The sequence below is a fragment of the Protopterus annectens genome, chromosome 13.part0 (genome assembly GCF_019279795.1).
Source record: "Protopterus annectens isolate FY-2018-M chromosome 13.part0, PAN1.0, whole genome shotgun sequence".
NCBI lineage: Eukaryota > Metazoa > Chordata > Ceratodontiformes > Protopteridae > Protopterus > Protopterus annectens.
The window spans coordinates 651,195,893-651,208,460 of NC_056747.1; the positions used below are offsets into that span (position 1 = coordinate 651,195,893).

Consider the following 12,568-nt stretch of genomic DNA (forward strand, 5'->3'; position numbering starts at 1 on the left):
ATAAACAGGAGGACACAAATTCTTGCCTTCTTTACAGACTGTCTCTTAAGGCTTGATATTTTGCACATAAACAGGAGGACACAAATTCTTGCCTTCTTTACAGACTGTCTCTTAAGGCTGGATATTTTGCACATAAACAGGAGGACACAAATTCTTGCCTTCTTTACAGACTGTCTCTTAAGGCTGGATATTTTGCACATAAACAGGAGGACACAAATTCTTGCCTTCTTTACAGACTGTCTCTTAAGGCTGGATATTTTGCACATAAACAGGAGGACACAAATTCTTGCCTTCTTTACAGACTGTCTCTTAAGGCTGGATATTTTGCAATCTGCCATTACTTTTTTTTTTTTTAGCACAGTCTAGCGGCAGACTGATTGAACAGGTCACATGTTCATGCTGCTGCACAAGGACGTGTTTCTGGACACTGTACATCAGTGGGAAACTATTTGACTAGATCTCTGCCTCCCTTCTGAACAGAAAACTTCCCCAGTAATATTCCAGAGTTCCAAGTCAACTGGCTTGGAAGGTGAATGCCATGTCTTTTTCTTGGAAGGGAATTTTTCTGTATGCTTATCCCCCTCTTCCTTTACTTCCCAGGGCCTTGCACACGATCATGTTGGAAACACCCAAAATCTTGCTGGTGATTCCATTTTGGCCTAGACAGCACAGGTTCCCCCTTCTTTTCCACATGGTCAGGGGCAGTCATCACAAGTTACCTCACAAGATGAATCTTCTCACATAAGACAAGGGATCTCTCATTCACCTTCACTTTTCCACACTTCATCTCATACTTTAGGCGACAGGGTTTTGATTCCTTCAGGCACCAGTTTTCTGAGAATGTGCTTCATGTTTTACATGAAGTCATAAAACCTATTACTAGAAAATCCTATGTGGCTAAGTGGAAGAAATGTTTTTATTTGCTGTCTCAAGCATGACCAGGACCCTTTTTCTGTGGGGATCCCTATGGTCCTTTCTTATTTGTGTGAATTGCTCAGTGCTAGTTTATCATACTCGTCTGTTAAAGTTCATTCGTCAGCCATTTCTGCCCGTCTGCCTCTGAGTCAGCCTTTGGCTTCTAGTTTTGAAGTCAAACTGTTCCTAAAAGGGTTTTTTATATTAGGAACGCAGTTTCCTCCTTCTTGGGATTTTAATTTTGTTCTTGTTGACTTGGCTTGATGCCCTTTTGTACCTGAATTTTCTTCTTCCCTGTAACTTTGTACTTGGAAGACTGCATTGTTGGTGGCTCTTACTTCTGTCAAGAGGGTTTATGAACTCCAAGATCTCATGGTGGTTCCTCCTGTTTTGTTTTTCACAAGGACAGGGTGTCTCTTTGTATGAATCCTCCTTTTATGCCCAAGATGGTTAACAATTTGTCCTTGAATCAGTCCATTCACTGTCCCTTCTTTTTTCTGTCTCCACAGATATCTAGTGAGAGGGTCAGACACACCCTGTATTTACATAGACAACAAAGATATTACATGGATAAAACAAAACACATTAGAAAATCTGTGCAACTTATTACTCCACCTTCTACCCTTCCCCATTTCTTTTCCATTTTATTTCCCTGCTGCATTTTTTCTATTCGCTTGTTTAGGGCTTCCAGCTATTTCATCTCTTCCTTCTCTTCTCCTTTTTCATTCCAGATTAACAACCATCTGACCTACCAAGCAACCTTAACTAAAAGATCGGAAAGTAGATGAGTGGTAGCAAAGGCAACACTTCTCAGCTGGATTGTAGCCCCTTATTTATCAATGTATGATTATTTGTTATAGAAATGACAATACAACAGTAATAGAAATATCAGTTTCTAAAGGTGCCTTGTACATCACCAAAGAGTGCGACTTTTTGACCCCTCTCCCATTTCTGCACTTTGTCTTACTAACTCTGCTGAATTATATACCTAGGCAGTTTGAAACTAGCATACTGCCTAAAATTATTCACTGTAGCTGCCTTCTCCTTCTTATTTACTGCTACCTTTGAGTCTCCACCTTTAAATTCTCATTACATGGACACTCTATATGATCTTAGTTATTTTCATCTTCCACACATCCAAATTTTTCCTCTGCTCCAGCCAAATTACTCAAACTACCAATCACAACACTCCACACTTAAATATTTTCCCCCACCTACAATGTCAAACCACCAATCACAACTCCACATCTAATTACTTTCCACTACCCAGCACCCAATAATACTTCCTCTCCTGCTACTCCTCAGCCTCCACACTATTACATTCCACCATGCACTACACATCAACATCACTACACACTTATTATCTTAATTCAAACTTACCCTCACCACTAGCAGTGCTACTTACCCTCACCACTAGCAGTGCTATTTACCCTCCCCACTAGCAGTGCTACTTCTGTCCTGTCTAATCTTCTTACTATTATTTCTTAACCTTGCTACAACAGTATCTTCTCAAGCCCCCACATGTTGTGACACATTATTAACATCCACCACCTGCCATCTATCTAAACAGTGCAACTTTCCACACATTTCCCCCAATTTTTTCTCTATATTCTTCCCTATCACAAACTATTCACAAGCTCCTTACCACAACACACAGTAAACCTCATATTATGCCCCTTTCATCCACCTCTTGTAAAAAACATAATACACTGTACTCATATGTATTCTCCATCCTGCTGCTATGTGGGTACATATATCCTATTCCAGGACCTTGTACTAACCCCAACCCTAAAATCTATCCTAAAAATTTGAACACAATAGCACTTCACCTCAGAAGTCTAATCAACAAAACATCCTCACTGAATGCCTGGATAGACTAAATAAATCTGATATACTAGCCTTAACAGAAACATGGTTACACCCTATCATAAAAGACTGTAAAGTAACCCCCCCCCCAATTTTGCTATAATTAGACTAGATAGACCCAAAAAGAAAGTTGGAGGTGTATCCCTTCTGTATCCTACCACATTCAGTATTACGCATTACTCTAACAAAATCCCCAATTTTACCCATGCTGAACTACTAATTTCCTTACTAAACCTCAGCAAAAGTAAGCAAATCTGCATCACAGTAGTATATATTCCACCAGGTCACTATATACCTCTTCTGGAAGATATAATCTCCTGGACCTCCCAAACAGTCAAACCTGAAACAATCTTTCTAGAAGATGTAAACACAGATTGAAAAACCATTCCATCTAACTTGCCCTCTGATAAATGCTATTAATCTCTATGGTTTTCCCCAACTTATCAAAAGCCCCACCAGGTATAGCAAAGATTTCACTCTACAATCTATGCTTGACTGGATCCTCGTATCTCATCCAACAACTTTTTCCTCCACAGGTACCCTCTCTAGCTCCATTAGCCAACCATCTACCCACATTTGTCATTAGAGCCAACACTCACCAACACAAAAAACAGTACTCTAAAATCAGTCAGAAACTTATCTAACTTCAGTCAACAGAAATTTAATGATGTACTTATGAAAATAAACTGGATACCACTAAAACTCCTTCCTTTTAATGATTCTGTGCTATATTTCAATACCGCCTTCATTCGTATACTTGATACCCTAGCCCCTGTACGTACGTACAAAAATAATAAAAAAAGAATACAGCCCTGTGGCTAACCAAAGATTGTAAAACCCTTATGAAACAGAGAGACTTAGCCTGGAAACCTGGAAACAAAAAAAGACAGGAAAATTTCATCTATTTCAAAAAAAATCTGCAACGATGCAAAAAAACTAGTAAACAAAGATAAGAAACAATACCACTCTAACCTTCGACTCAAACACACCACCAACCCCCAGAAATTCTGGTATTCCATATCAACCTTACTCAACCATGTACAAATAAAGAACAATGCACAACACCAGAGGCTCCTCCATCCCCAGTAGCTGAAAACTTCAACAAGCACTTTATCAAATCTATAGCCGAGTTTCTGTCAAACACCTCCAACTCCAGACACACCCCCTTCACCACTAATTCCTCCAAGTATATCTCTTCATCTAGATCCAACCCAGTCCAATATAACAAACAAAACTCAACAATGACAATCCAACCACATTCTTATTTCAGCCCATACTTACAACAACCATAAAAAGACTACTAATAAAACTAAAACCCTGCTCCACCTCTAATCTCCCACCACAATACCTCATACTAGCCACATACTCAATCGCCTAACCAAGCAGTATCCTAATAAATAGATCTTTAATCTCTAGTTCTTACCATATAGAAACTGTCACATAACACTCCTTTCCACAAAGGAGGAAACTCCATAAAACCCTCCAAATTCTGTCCCATATCCATTCTATCACCTATATCCAAAGTCCTTGAAAGATATATCTGCCAACACCTAATGCAATGCCTACTGCAAAATAATCAACTTACACCAACCCAACACAGTTTCTGCCCTGACCATACCACATCCACTGCCTTAATATCCTTTACAGATAGTGAGAACAGGGCTAGAGAAGCAGAGAACTATGTATCCATGGTATTCCTCGACATCTCTGAAGCCTTTGACACTGTATCTCATCCTTAACTCCTCAACACTCCTCTGAGCTAGGTCCCCCCCCCCCCCGGCTACAAGATCTATTCCAAGCCTAGTGGTCTTCAAAGCTTCTTTAAAACAATATCTAAATAGCACATGGCTGTCCACATGCATTACTCCAGGTTAATCTCACTTCTACTTCATCTCCTAGGTATATCTCCCACACTCTTCTCCAGTTTTCAACTGGTTTTCCTTGTACTCTCACTATTTCTTGAAATACTCACTAATCTGTAATGTTAAACTGTAATATTTCTTTACTTGAAGTTATGAGATGTTACTGTAAGACATCTGAGTGCCATGCGTATGTTTGTATTGTTATATGTCTGCATTTGGAGCTTTCCTCTCCAGGCCTTTGCTGAAAACAGGTCCTATTGCCCCATTTGGACTATCCTGGTAAATAAATGTCAAATAAAGAAATAATAAATAAATAAATAAAATAAAATAAAATGTATTAAATAAATAAATAATTTTGTCATGCCAGGAAATGGATTGATGGTGTCTAAACAAGCCATCTCCTCCTAGATTTCTAAGTCCATTTCCTTCCGTTAGTCTTTTAATGGCAAGCAGCTTTCTTGTTCTGTTTATGCTCATGCTATCAGGCCAGTTTCCTATTCTAATGCTTTATACTTTTTTTTTCAGGGGTCTGGATACTAGATCCATTGTGGAAGCTGCTTCTTGGTCTTCTGTACACACTTTTATCCAAGGATTGTAAGATGGGTGTCATTTCCAGGGCCAGGGCAGGATTTACCAGGGCTATCCTTCATGGGTTTATGGTGGGCACTTCTTTGCCTTTCTCCTACCCATACGTTCCAGTAGCTTTTGTACTCTGCCAAGGGTAAAGAATACTATAACAATGATAAGGATGGACATAATAAGAGTTGTGTAAGATCTTACCATAACAGTAGATGTCCTACTTCTCGCTGTTGCAGTAGTCATTCTCTTCCTCCTGTCCCCTTTAGGTTCTTTTGACCTTCTGCTGGCTGAAAGGTTTCCTATTCCACCCTTATGTTCTGATTCCTTTCCTGGATGGGCATGATGCTGTTTCTCTGGTTCTTCTGGGGCACTTAAGTTATGTTGCTTAGGCATCTTTCCATTCTACACATTTGTAACTTAAGCCTTGCACATAGGACATATGCCTAACATGCAATGCCTGGAAGCTCGGAAGGGCATGGCATACTGTCTCGACATTAGGCTGTCCTCAGTTGGATATCCCCAAGCATAAAGAGTACTGAACTTTGAGAAGGACACATTGCTAGAGCTGCTGCAGCTATCCACTGCTCAGCTTGTCAAGTCCCCTCTGCCCTCAGACAGAGTCTTAAACAATTCCATCGGAAGTTGGTTTTAATCCTTCACTAGCATACACCTGCAAAAAGCAATTTATTTTTCTAATGGAGGAAAACAAGTAATCTATTTGCAATGGGAAATTCTAAATGACTGACTTTTTACTATAACATATTTCTAAATTAAATTTTTTCTTACCCTAAATATGCATCAGGTGGGTCAAATACTTATATTTTAATTGCAGTATATATTTTCTCACGTGATGCAAGTCCTGCTGCATAGTTAAGCAAACCTTTAAGAAGAAATTATACAATTACAACGTTAATGATATAAAAATAAATCTTATGTTCTCTTGTAGTATGCATGTTTATTTCAATTCAGCTAACAGTGTAATGCTTTCCTGATGTTGATTTGAGCAAAGTTGGCTGTAACTCTGTCACGTATGCAGAAAGTTTTACATGTACTGTGAAGAATATTGTCATTTAATTTGCTGAAGGTTTTTAAAATGTGGAGTAAGTGTACAACTGATAATCTTCAAAAATTCAGATTGTGAAATAGAATAAAAATACTAAAACTTGACATAGCCATGCCTGACACTGGTTCTTGGACCAGTCTAGTTGACAGCTAAATAGATGCTAAATAAATTAATCTAGTTTAACATGAAAAGTAGGATAAAGCCATGGATTTTTAACTTGATTAGTAGCCCAAACACTGGAGGACCTGGCCTGGGAAAAAAAAAGGCAGATGTTGATCTACCATTTTGAGAGTATTGACAATATTTGGTAAATCCAGAGGACCACCATGACAGAACTTGTAGTTTACTATGTATCTGGTATTAGCATGTGTGGAAACATTAATGCACTTCTTGAAGGCCAACTGTATGCAGATGTCATAGCAATGGCAAGGGAAGGGAGTTAAGAGAATGAATTAAAAAAAGTCTCACCTCCTATATCAAATAATGGCAGTACCCTCAACACCCATCCCATGCCTCTGCAAGAAATGAATACAAAGATGGGCTGTCACCTCTATGGAGGACAAATAAGTAATTTTTTTTTTCCTGGTTAGAGACATTAATTTTGCTACTCTTTGGTCATTCTGTTCCACTTTCTTCTGCTGCTACACAAGAATCTGTTACAACAAAATACACGGATCATCCTTCATATAGCCTTATGGTTGACACTTTGGCAAGTCTATCTTTTGGATGCAGTATTAACCAAGCAAGTGGATACTTCTAGATTGAATGACATGCTGATCATCCCTTAGTAAGTATGTCATTCTGACCAGTTATTTTGAATGTCTGCAATAAAATAATACTCTAAATTATTCTAGACCAGGAGATGATTTTTTTTTCCATTAGGAGAATAAATTGCTTGCTTTAGTTTAAAATCAAGTGAATTTAGTGGGCAGGTGTTTTAAATAAGTAAATGACATCTACAGGCAGCCGTGGAACATTGTGTATTAGTCATGAACACACACACACACACACACACACACACACACACACACACACAGTATTAAAGACCAAAAAGTAAAAATATATATTAATTTGTTTATTAGCTTACTGAAGCTAAAGATTTTTGGCACTGACTGCTTGAATCTGGACAGAGCCCACAACAATCTTAAGATATAATTTAACTAAGCAATATGCCGTTCAGATAATTGTGTCTTTGGGCCAATTAGAGACCACATTTCAGTTTCCATAAATTCCCATCTTCTGTTCCTTTCATTGATATTATTATTAATATGTTCAGTATTTACATGGAACAAAAAATAAAAATGCTGATTTGTTGATATGTATTGTATATAAACAATACAGCCAGTTGTACCTTATAGTCATGCCACTCACTATACTTGCCTTCATTATCATAACATAGTATATATGACTGATTCCTTTCGAAAAGACACACTTTTTTAAAGGATTGATAAATATGGGTTTCTGCTGGGGCTCACTGCAAGCCCAAGAAAGTGAACTGCGCCTTTAAATATACCATCAAGATAAAGTGTTTAGTTAGAGCACATAAATAATTCAACACAAGTAAAAGTCTGACAGAAGTAAGGAGGCACATAATTCTACACTTCAGGAAGAGACATAATCAGAAACATTTAAGGGCTCCTTTATGCGGCTGGCCTTATAAAGCAATCAGAAATAGAAGCACATATTTATCCTTGTAATCACGTCTGTATCATGCAGGGTTATCTACTCCATGTTCATAGCAGTAGCAGCATTGGTTTTAGATATTTTATATAATTCCATTCTTATTCCAGTTTGTTTAAACACATCCAGCTTTTGCCAATGAGGTACTTCTCTGTTGCTTGTAACATTGTAACGTTGCAGTTCAGTGCTCTGTTGCTTGTAACATTGTAACATTACAGTTCACTGCTTCAGCATCTGTGCCCTAGGAATGTTTGTGTACAGCTGGAAAGGCCATGCAGATCTAGACAGATAAAAATGCAAGCATATTATTAATTACCTGAACCCAACAACAGACTATTACATTCAGTTTTTGTTAATCAGATGCACTTACTTCAAGGAAACTGAGACTTATAAAACCCTAACACGTATTTCATTATTTCTTAGTAAAAACCTGAAGACACAGAGCAAATTGCAGTCATAGTTGAGATAGCGAGTGAGCTTCCTGCAGCTCAAAATTCTTTATAGTTTCTGTCTGGATTATTGTAATTTTGTGTTATTTCTTTATTGTTTTATTTGAATATGCATCACTATTGAAGCAGGTTAAACACTGTGTATAATCATGTTGTGAATTAGGGAAAAGTGATGTGCTTGGGATGTTCTGAGGTAGAACCTACTTTGGTGACGCCATTTTTGATCAGCTGGCTAGTAAGGATAGACTAGGGAAGTGGTTATCCATCATCGCAGTAATAAATAAAGCTGCCAAAATGGGCATCGTCCAGCTGCAGAGATTCTGGTGTCTTGTATTCCAACATGGTCACTCAGGTTATCAGAAGGTAAGCTACATGCATGCTGTTCCTGTGACCTGTATGGGAATTTCTCTTTGCTTATCTTGCCCTGGTGCTTTGGAATCGCTTACTTTTCATGATCCGTGTGCGTGATCATGAGGCCTCCTCCAAGATGTTCCTGAAATGCCAAAATTTATTTAACTACTGCCATGGAAGTTGCTTTAAACTGTAATATTGCATTTGGAAGGTTTATAATCCAACTTGGAAAAAAAGTGATGAGCTGATGGATAAATGTTTAAACCTTTGAAGTGCAAAAGAGACTTTTTGGTCCAGTAATGTCACCCTCAGTAAGCTATATTTGAAAAAAAAGGTAATAAAACCATAGTAAATGTGCACAGAAAATCATTAAACCCGGACTGACAACTCTGTACAGTGGGGTTCCTCTTTCCTTACTCAACCTCTAGACAAGAACTCAGATCATACTGTATAGTACATGGTTAAGTGGTCCCACTTGATCTTACAGCCTCATACCAGGATCTGAGAAAACACTAATCCTTTCTACATAAAATGTTAGTCCTGCTATGAATGTCATCAGTTCAGTCATTTGCAGTGGTGGCTAGTGACTTCAAATCAAAGGGAAGCTGCAGGAGACTGCTGAATGGATGGGGTCAATAGGAAGGAGTGCGGCCAACTAGGAAGGGGAGGAGCTATGTTTAAAACTACAAAAATTGTAACTTTAATTAAATACGCTGCCCTGGGTGCCAAACCATCAGTATGAGAGTCCAATCAAGACAAAATGAAGTGTAGAAGAAAAAAAATATTTAATTGCATTGGCTGTATGACAGCTTACTTAATATCTAGATGGAAACAAAAAGGTTGTGAGGCATGAAAAAGTAAATTCGTTTTTAAATACATTACTGGAATGCCAGTCAAAATCAAGTATAAAAAAAACAAGCAGCAGTCAACTCAAACCACTTCTCCTTGCACTGCAGTTCTAATTATAATTTGTATTCAGCTTTATTAAAGTACTAGGTAACATGCTGAAAGTAACACTCTCTGTGATACCCCCACTTTTAAAAATGTTTCTTATACGAAATACTTGCTTCATAAGGAAAACATGATCATCATCTTCTTTCGGCTGCTCCCGTTGGGGGTCACCACAGCGGATCAACTGTTTCCATTTCTTCCTGTTCTCTGCATCTTGGTCTGTCACACCAACCACCTGCATGTCCTCTCTCACCACATCCATAAACCTTATCTCGGGTCTTCCTCTTTTCCTGTTACCTGGCAGCTTCATCCTTAGCATCCTTTTCCCAATATATTCTGCATCCCTCCTCAGCACATGTCCAAACCAACGTAATCTTGCCTCTCTGGCTTTGTCTCAAACCTTCCAACCTGGGCTGACCGTCTAATATACTTATTCCTAATCCTGTCCATCCTCGTCACACCGAGTGTAAATCTTAACATCTTCAACTCTGCCACGTCAATCTCTGACTCCTGCCTTTTTGTCAATGCCACTGTCTCTAACCCATATAACATAGCTGGTCTCACTACCCTCTTGTAGACCTTCCCTAAAAACATTATCAAACATGAAAACATGATCAAAGTAAAAAATGAAAAGAAAAGAAAAAAGCCCAAGATACTTTGCTTAAAGGATTACTGCACAGGTTATGGACCACACACGACAGATTGGCATTCTGTTTAGTTTACAGGTAAAGCCTGCAAAGATGACACCAAGTCTCCAACAAATGTAATGAGCTTCTTAAAATAATGTAATCCTGTCCTTTATTACAAATACTGTCATATGCATTTCAATACCCAAGGCTTATACGTTATCTAGTTATGTAAGTATTCTCTGCATGGCAATAACAGAAAGGCTTTCAGTGTTGGCAGTTCTTTAACAGTATACTTACTTAAGCTTACTTGCATCTTACAATTGCAGACAAGCTTACCTGATGGTCATTAAAGCATTGCTACTTAAACACAGAGCAACAGGCACTTTCTGAATAATAATAAGCATAAATCAACAGTATAAAAATATGACAGAAACCAGAACATTCTGCTAAATCAAGGGCAGATGAAAAGCCACTGTAGTACTTGTGTCTACCTTGGATGGGGTGATACTCTACATATTTACACTGCATAACTGCTCCTTGCCTGGCTTGGACACATCCAGAGTCACTACATGGGGGAGTGGGGTGCAACACGTATGTCACAATTTGAAATGTCTCTGGCTGACTGTGATGGGCCTGACAGATTTGTCATACCTCTCAACCTCAGAGCAAGAAATCTAGACAGAGCCTTACAAAGAAGTGGGACAAAGGCCCAAAAATAAGGACAATTTTTAAATATTGCTCATATAAACTTAGAAAGATAATAGAATAGTAGGTCTTGCATCAATATGAATTTTCAGAAGGGTATGAAATCTGAAACTCAAATGTCTATCATTATTTTCTAACTTCAGTTTTAATGATTTTCCACTAATTTGTCAAAAAAACACAACTGTATGAAATACGGACCAAAAATGTAATACAGAAATATAAAACAGCCACACAATACAGCTGGGAACCTGTCAAAGAAGGGATACTTTTTAACATTAGTACTGGTAACTTGAGCAGCTGACAAAATAAAAGACTCTACATGCATTTCTGAAATAAAAGTAATCTATAACTCTGATTATTACAGTTATTAATTGTAAATCCTCCACGTTTTCTTCCAAAATTGACATTTTGTGGAAGGATTATTAGGGGAAGAGGAAAATTTTGAGGCAAAATCGGGGACCGTTGAGAGGTTTGGATATGCCTAATTCTATAAAGCAATTTACTTTGTCAACCTGTTAATGCAGGAAATCTGGACAAGGCCAAATATATTGAGGGAACATATAAACAGTAATAAAAATTGATCTTGTATAAACTGAGACAGTTGATGGAATAGCAGGTCTTGCATTATTATGAACAAACCAAAAATAAGAAGCAAAAGTCTATTTATTCTGCAAAAATCTGGACATTTGAGAGGTATAGTTCAGATGGGGCTGTCTTTGAGTGTGCCGCCCTTCCCTCCTCAAAAAATCATGGTCGAATGGAGCCTCCCCCTGCAGCCATTCCAATGAACCATTACTTGGCTATGTCACCCCATTTACAATAAAAAACTAATGTTCACGCTGCTTTACTTCTGCAATGATATGGACTTCATTTGAAAGTTTTATTTTGCATTTTGCAGCACAAACACTAATAGATATTTGCCAAACAAAGCAATGCAGTCTCACAAGGAAAACAGATTAGCATTAAAAGTTATCTGCCTTTGAAACTCACATTCATTGAATCAGCATTGAAACCCACATTCAAAGAAAATACATTTTGCCAGTGGCAGATAAAGATTAACTTTGGGCTGTTTTCAAATCAAAGGCCCCTTGCACATGAAACATACACATGCTCTTTGATACGCCTTCCTGATTGTATTAAATTATATTCTTTGTACAACACAGTACAGTTTTAGAGAGCTTTTTAAATTTATTGTTTTGAACATTTTTCTAGTAAACAATGAAACAAATGCATACACCAATAATAACAAAACTGCACAATTCAGAACATTTCCATCATAAAAGTCTACTCAGACTTCTACATTCCACCAGTATCAGTAAATATGTTCAATCTCTGAAGAAGTAAATGTCATATAAATAATTCCACATTAAAGAGACATGTAACTAATGAAGAGGTTGCTGCTAGCAAACAGCTTTATATTTCATTGTTTCATCTACAAATAAAGCGACTGTTGCCCTTGAGGACTAAATTGCCTATGTTACACTAAAAAAATGATAAGCTAGTAATATTGCAATAGGG

General features: G+C 37.8%; 1 protein-coding gene across 3 annotated transcripts in view; it reads left to right on the forward strand.

Moving 5' to 3' along the window:
• TENM1 (teneurin transmembrane protein 1) overlaps positions 1 to 12,568 on the forward strand; it is a 3,721,864-nt gene that overhangs the window by 996,200 nt on the left and 2,713,096 nt on the right. The gene's annotated exons all lie outside the window — the stretch shown is intronic.